Source organism: Arachis ipaensis, chromosome B7, assembly GCF_059453495.1.
Source record: "Arachis ipaensis isolate K30076 ecotype BB chromosome B7, ASM5945349v1, whole genome shotgun sequence".
NCBI lineage: Eukaryota > Viridiplantae > Streptophyta > Magnoliopsida > Fabales > Fabaceae > Arachis > Arachis ipaensis.
This window is the reverse complement of record NC_142442.1, coordinates 112,393,056-112,400,012: the sequence shown is the minus strand read 5'-3', so window position 1 is coordinate 112,400,012 and position 6,957 is coordinate 112,393,056. Positions and strand designations below refer to the sequence as shown.

Sequence of the window (6,957 nt, the reverse complement as noted above, 5' to 3'; positions counted from 1 at the left end):
AGTAAAATCCTCTTTCAAACCTAAAGATGGAATTTCCACCAAGAGGCCATTGAAAATGTTGCATATTGATCTTTTTAGTCCAACTAGAACTCAAAGTTTAGGAGGTAAACACTATAGTTTGGTGGTGGTGGATGACTATTCTAGATTCGGTTGGGTTCTCTTCTTAGCTCATAAGAATGATGCTTTTCATGCCTTTTCAACTATTTGTAAAAGGATTCAAAATGAAAAAGATTTGAAAATTACCCACTTGAGAAGTGATCATAGGAAAGAGTTTGAAAATTAAGATTTTGAAAAATTCTGTGATGATTTTGGTATTGCACATAACTTCTCATGTCCTAGAACTCCTCAACAAAATGGAGTAGTTGAAAGAAGGAATAGAAGCCTTCAAAAAATGACTAGGGCAATGCTTTGTGAAAATGAGGTACCAAAATTTTTGTGGTCTAAAGCTGTAAATACAGCTTGTTATATTTTGAATAGGACTATCATTCGAAAGGATTAAAGAAAACTCCTTATGAGTTATGGAAAGGAACCCCATCTAATCTTAAGTATTTCCATATTTTTGGATGCAAATGTTTTGTACTTAACAATAAAGAAATTCTTGAAAAATTTGATCCAAAATCCTATGAAGGAATGTTTGTTGGATACTCCACCACTAGCAAAGCATTTAGGATCTACCTCAAGGAACATAGAACCATAGAGGAATCCATACATGTGTCCTTTTGTGATACTAATTCAATTCCCAGTGCCCTTTTAGATGATGATGCAGGAAGTGAAGCTAATATGAACCATCAACCAAGTCAAGAAAATTCCAAAACTGTCCCAAGTGAAGAACATGTCCATCCAGAAATGTCTCATCAGGATGGAGGAGGCATTTCAGTTTTGTCTCCTAAACAAGCCAGAGAATCCGGAACAGAATAATCTACTGAATCTCATCAAGGCAGAACCTTACCTCAAAGGCCAAGAGAATGGAAGTTTTTTAAATGATTTTATCATTGGTGATCCTTCCCAAGGCGTAACCACTAGATCTTCAAGCAAGAAGTAATTGGAATCAAACAATGTTCCCTTCTTGTCCCAATTGGAACCTCTCAACATGAAGCAAGCTCTTGAAGATCCTTCTTGGATTAAAGCCATGGAAGAGAATCTAGCTCAATTTGAAAAGAATGAGGTTTTGACACTTGTACTAAATCCAAATGGTAAGAAGGTAACCGGTACAAAGTGGATCTTTAAAAATAAATTGGGTGAGGATGGTAGTGTTGTTCGTAACAGGGCTAGATTAGCGGCCCAAGGTTACGATCAAGAGGAAGGAATTGATTTTGATGAGTCTTTTACCCCGGTAGCTAGAATGAAAGCAATTAGATTGCTTCTTTCCTATGCTGCCCATAAGGGTTTTAAGATGTTTCAAATGGATGTTAAATGTGCTTTCCTTAATGACTTTATAGATAGAAAAGTATTTGTGGCTCAACCCCCCGGTTTTGAAAGTAAAGAATTTCCAAATCATGTTTTTAAACTTTCAAAGGCTCCTTATGGCCTTAGGCAAGCTCCAAGAGCTTGGTATGAAAGGCTTAGTGCCTTCTTGTTGGAAAATAAATTTCAAAGGGGTACCACCGATACTACTTTGTTTATAAAAGAATCTAATTATGATATTTTACTTATTCAAGTTTATGTGGATGACATACTGTTTGGTTCGGCCAATAAAATCTTGTGTGAAGAGTTTGGAAAACTTATGACTAGTGAGTTTGAAATGAGTTTAATGGGAGAATTAACCTTCTTTCTTGGCCTCCAAATTAAACAAACTCCTAGTGGTATTTTTATTCACCAAGGTAAATATGCAAAAGAATTAATCAAGAAATTTGGCCTTGAAAATTCCAAACCAATGGGAACACCTATGCATCCAAATACTAAACTTGAAAAGGATGAAAATAGCAAAGATGTGGATGAAACACGGTATAGAGGAATGATAGGCTCACTCATGTATCTTACATCCTCTAGGCCGGATATTGTTCAAAGTGTGGGTGTATGTTCAAGGTTTCAATCTCACCCAAAAGAATCTCATCTTTCAGTCGTCAAAAGAATCATTAGATACATTAAGGGCACATGTGACTTTGGCTTATGGTATCCTATATCTAATGATTTTTGTGCAGTAGGATTTTGTGATGCAGATTATGCGGGTGACCGAGTGGATAGAAGAAGTACATCTGGAATGTGTTGCTTCCTTGGAAGCTCACTCAATATGTGGTCAAGCAAGAAACAAGCCACTGTTGCTCTATCCACGACTGAAGCTGAATATATATCTGCCTCTACTTGTTGTTCTCAATTAATTTGGTTAAAAACTCAATTAGAGGATTATAAATTGAAAATCAATAGCATACCTTTATTTTGTGATAATATGAGTGCAATAAACATTTCTAAAAATTCTGTTCTGCACTCTAGAACTAAGCACATTGAAGTTAGATATCATTTTATTAGAGAACATGTGCAAAAAGGTACTATTGATATTCAATTTGTGAAATCCGAAGAACAACTGGCTGACATATTCACTAAACCTTTGTGTGAAGATAGGTTCTGTTCTTTAAGGAACAGTTTGGGAATGTTAGATTTGAGCTTTGTTGAAAAATTGTGATTTTATTGATTTTGTGTGTTTTTGTCTCGTAGGCAGCAGGGAGACAAAACTGGGCATATATTGAAAAAGCTTTGAAACAGGGCGAGACTGATCCTTGGTATCAGTAAACTTGAGCCCAACTAAACTCTTGTGGACCCACTCCATGATTCTGGCCCGTTCCCATTTTTTATTTTCATTAAAATTTTTTGGAAGAGTGTCACATCATATCTTTACAAAGAGAGTCCATGTCAAATCAATATCTTTTCTCTCCCACCTTTCAAGGAAAAGAACTTTCAGTTACTTATTTTATTTTATATTTCTTTGATTGAAAATCGTTTCATTTGATGATCAATATGCTCTCTCCACTCAGCATTTAATACAGTATCACCTCTCTCCACTCTCCACCCTCTTCGGCCACTCTTCACCTTCTCTATATCTACTTCATCTTTCATCATGAAAAAGAAGTTAGCCACTAGAAGAAGTAACGGAATCCCCTCCACCAAAAAAACCTCCATCATCCTTTGCTCCACAAACACACACTCATGTTCATATTCACTCTCTCTAATCTTCATCCCCCTCTTCACACTCTACCGATTCAATGAGAAAGAATGTGATTCATCCACGGACCTCTTCACGCAAGAAAGATGCAAAAGACAAGGGGCCAATGTCTGAAGAAGAAGAAGCGTCTCAGTCCTCACCACCACCCTCACCGCCACGACGCTCAACACCCCATCCTTCTGGCCAAACTGCATCGTCCCAGCGTTCAAAGGCTTACATTCTTCACAACACTCGTGAACCACCAAACTTGGACTCTCTGGAATTTAAAAATAAATTTGGTAAAAATCATTTTCATTTTGATCCTGCTCGTTTTGTATCATGCGTTGCATACGAATTTCATTCTCAAGTTTTAGTGAACCGCCATTTGTGTGCTACATCTGTTGTGAATCTGGAAAATCTGTCTGAAAAGGGTATATACTTTACTACACTCCTTGATAAGCTCAAATGGACTCCTCTTTTTAAGATTTGCAAACTAGTTTATCCGAATCTGATGCGTGAGTTCTATGCGAATATGATGTATCATGATGGTGCTTTACACTCTTATGTCAAGAGGGTGCATCTAACTCTGAACAGAGATACAGTGAGCGCTGCTCTAGGATACTAAGATAAAGGAGCAAAGGGGTACATGTCTGGCAAATGGGACTCCCATGTTGGAATTTCCCTTCAGGTTGCTCTATCTCGGGTCTGTGAGAACTTTTTGGCTCTTGATGGAACTATCTTGACTCACAAGGCTCTCAGTCCTGTGAGAGGGCTACTTCATCGCATCATCAATCACATTCTAATGCCCCAAAATGGTTTATATCAGCGAGTAACTGTCTGTGATACTCTTGTTTTATTTGCTGTTCTTAACTCTGCATCCATTTCTTTTTCATATCTCATGGTGCGACACATGTGGGATTGTGTTCGCAGCGATAAAAACGCAAATTTGCCTTATGAAATTTTTCTGACATGCATTTTTGAGTACATTGAAGTTAATTTGATTAATGAGCCTGTAGAGAACAGGGTTTCTACCATAAAGGGAGGCAGATTTCCTGAGTCCATAAAAAAGGAAAAAGTTCAAAAACATCCATGCTCTCTGATAGTGAAAATGACAGCATTCCTTCTTAATCTTTTAAACTTTTAGAATCTGTCAAAGATGTGTTGAATTAGTTTTCTCATATGTCTAATCTGATGGTCAAATCTTACAAAGAGGCTAGAAAACACGCATATGAAAACGAAAAGGCCTGGACCAAGTGCAATGAAATAGTCAATCTGCTGATCAAAAAAGCTTAGAAAAAGACATGGCTCATTCGGATGAAGATGATGATGACCTTGGCTCGGATATAAATCTTTCTGATGCTTGACTGATGTGTTTGTTGCTGCCTATAACTCTGAACAATTCCTATTTCACTGCTCTTTTGATTTAGTGTCTTTTGAACTGTTTGTAGTTGGATGACTGTACTAAGTATTTTCCTTTGAATCTTAATCAAATATTCTGCATTATTAGCATGATGTTTATAATCTATTTTGCAGGTCCCTCCTTGATGACAAAAGGGGGAGAAATTAAAAAGAAAAGAAAAAGGGGTTGATCTATTGATAAAAAATTGGAACTGCCAATCCAATTCATGTGCACTGTTTCTCTAATTTTTAGTGATGATTATTGCTTTATGCAAATTTTTAAGCTCTGATATGATTGGCTGAACATTTTATTGCTGGATATTTTTATTTTTGCCTGATTACACTGTTTGGCAGGAAATATTTTTTATAGCAGGGGTTACTGGCTTTGAATATATTGTTGTATAAAGTATGATGAGTTTGTGATATTTTGTTATGTACTCTAAAAGTACTCAATCATACTCTGTTTTAACAAGAAGTTTTTTAAGCAGCATGTTATTTGAAACTTGAGTCTTGATTAATTTTATAAAAAATTCTTTTGCTAAAAAATCAAGCTCTTTTGTTTAAACATATCTGAAAGGTTCCATGACTTGAATACATTATTTTTTTCGGAACTGTTTAAAGCATGCTGTTATAGGTATGACTTCCACTGGAAAAGATGCATACATTAAGGGGAGCTATGTGACAAATGGAAAGGGGGAGGATTCAAAATTTTCAAGGAAATTCTCTTAATCTTTAACCTTTTTCAAATTCATTTTTTTAATAATGTTTGTCATCAAGGGGGAGATTGTTGAGTTTGGAAAACTTCAAATTATTGTGATGATCAAACATTGTTAAAAATATTAATTAGAAATGATTAATTTGATTTTTTGCTTCAAATTATTTGTTTAATAATTTCTATTTTTGGGTGCAGAATTTTGATCATTGGGCATAAGCATCATAAAGCCCAATATATTGAAAATGTATTCAGCCTTGTACAAAATTCTATTTGATAAGTGGCTGAAATATTTATTTGGTTAGCAAGATAATTGGGCCAAGAAATTATTCAGCAAAGTCCAAAACAAGGCTTCCATTTGCCCTAACAATTGGTTAGTCCGAATTTGAAAGAAAGAAGAATGGAGTGGAGCATGTTCGGTTCGGTTAACCCTTCCCCTCTTTGATGGAATTCAAAAATTAATTAACTTAGTTTAATTGCATTGGTAACAGGAAAGAGAAAGTTGAAATTGATTTGATTGCTTTTATTTCCTCACACGTTACTATGCATAAGGGATGGAAAGTGGGTTTTAATTGATTTTAATTCCACTCATTACTTCCAAAGTTTTCTCTTTCTTCTCTCTCTTCTCTCTCTAGTTTTCGAATGTCACTTCTATCAGGGAAAGAAGATGGAAGAAGCTATCAGAGATAGAAGCAGAAAAGCTAAGAAGAAGCAAGCAGCCAAGGTGATGATGGCCTTTGCAAAAAGAATATCTACAGTATGGCGTGGCTAGGATTTTTGCCACTAAAGGCAAGATGTGGAGATGAAGCTTCAAGATCTCCATGCCTAAAAGTGGTAGCAATCTGTTTCGGTCAGAGAAGAAGATCTCTGAGGTAAAGCTCATTTCTAGTTTTTTTTCATCCATCACAGAAATTAGCTACTGTAGCTACGTGGAGGAAGAAGCAAAAATAGAACAGATGAAGCTGTGAAGGATCAAGAGTTCATTAAGGGTCAGAAATATTTCTTGGGGACAAAGTCAAGATAGAAGGTTCAGATTGATGAAGCTTGATGACAAGGGATGAGAGAGAGGTACATGCATGTTGTTATGATTTCGGTTTTCCCTATCTCTTCTCTCTGTCCGAACCGGTCAAGTGTTGGAGAAAAAGATTGGTGGTTTGGTTGAACCGGTTTTAACCTTGGAAGCTTCCCCTTCTAAATAAGGGTGAATGGCCAAGGGTTGGGATCAAGGAGAGAAATCACAAAGTTCTCATAGCTATCCAAAGCTAACAGAAGTTCTTCTCCTTCAATGTATTCTATTTTGTATTCTTTTCTTTAGTTTTGTCTGCCTGAGTCTCATAGTGAAAAAGGCAAAGAGAGTGAGGTTTGTAAGAAAAAGCCAGTGAGTGAAAAAAGACAGAGTGTACAAAATTAAAGAAAAAGCCATAGATGTCTTAGAGGTCCTTTTTACATCTATATGTTGTGTATCATGATTCTGTGAGAATCCCCTTGCAAGTTAGGTTAGCACTTAGCAGTTGAAAGTTTGGTAGGTGACCAAGTCAAGTTCAGTTTTGGGGATAGATTCTGGACTTGTCCCGGATAGGAATGGGTAGTTCCTAGGGAAGAATTGGTGTCTATAATCAGATGATTATAGTAAAATTCCATCCCAGTTGTGATGGAGACTGGATGTAGGCTGCATTGCACTTAGCAGCTGAACCAGGATACTTTTTGGTGT

General features: G+C 36.4%; 1 pseudogene; it reads left to right on the top strand.

Moving 5' to 3' along the window:
- The first annotated feature begins 1,885 nt into the window (after positions 1-1,885).
- On the top strand, positions 1,886-2,620 carry LOC148553753 (secreted RxLR effector protein 161 pseudogene; annotated as a pseudogene).
- Positions 2,621-6,957: the final 4,337 nt, after the last annotated feature.